This window comes from Tupaia chinensis, unplaced genomic scaffold (genome assembly GCF_000334495.1).
Source record: "Tupaia chinensis unplaced genomic scaffold, TupChi_1.0 Scaffold142846_1, whole genome shotgun sequence".
NCBI lineage: Eukaryota > Metazoa > Chordata > Mammalia > Scandentia > Tupaiidae > Tupaia > Tupaia belangeri.
Window position 1 is genome coordinate 2,015,207 of NW_006202691.1, and position 754 is coordinate 2,015,960.

Consider the following 754-nt stretch of genomic DNA (forward strand, 5'->3'; position numbering starts at 1 on the left):
AAGTCAGCCCCTCCTGGCGCTGGAACTCGGAGAAAGGGGGCGGGTGGAGCTCTTTCCACTGGAGCCTGGGGCTGGGGCCGCCCCCTCGCTCGCCCGGGTCCTGAGGTTTCCTGGAAGAAACCGGGCCGCCTTTGCAAGCCGAGGTGCTGCAGTGCCCTCGCGCCAACCCCAGGCGCTCACGTGCCGGCACGTTCTTGGCTCTGCTCTCCGCTCGGCCACATCTGGGGACTAAGGAATGTGTGGAGCCTTGCGGGGACCTCCAGTTCCTTCACACCGCACGAGCTGGCTTTCTCCTCCCTACACTGTCCACTCTGCATCCCCCACGCTCCTGTATTTCCCCCGCTGCTTAGGTGTGTTGAAGCTTTGTGGCAAATTTCGAGCTGCTTTTCTAGATAATCGCAGGGCTGGAAGCTCGCATTCGATTCCTGGGGGGCCTGCCAGCGTGCAGGGTGCAGCGGGGGAAACGCAGAGACACACTGGGTCCCCATTTGGTTCCTCTGATCTCCACTTAGCCGTGGTGTCTGCTGTGTCTCCACTGATTCCAGGCACGGCCGGTGAGCGAGGAGCACCGGCGCCTCCGCGGAGCTCCTGCCGCCGCTTCCCCTTCGCGCGTCCTGCGGCAGAGAGAGGCATGGAGCAGGCCGCCCCCGCGGGGCGCTGATTCCCGCGCCGCGCCCGCGCGCACACGCCCCCCGCCGCCGCTGCTTCGCGCTCCCTGTACCGAGCTCCCGGCCATGGACCCACCATGGACGAC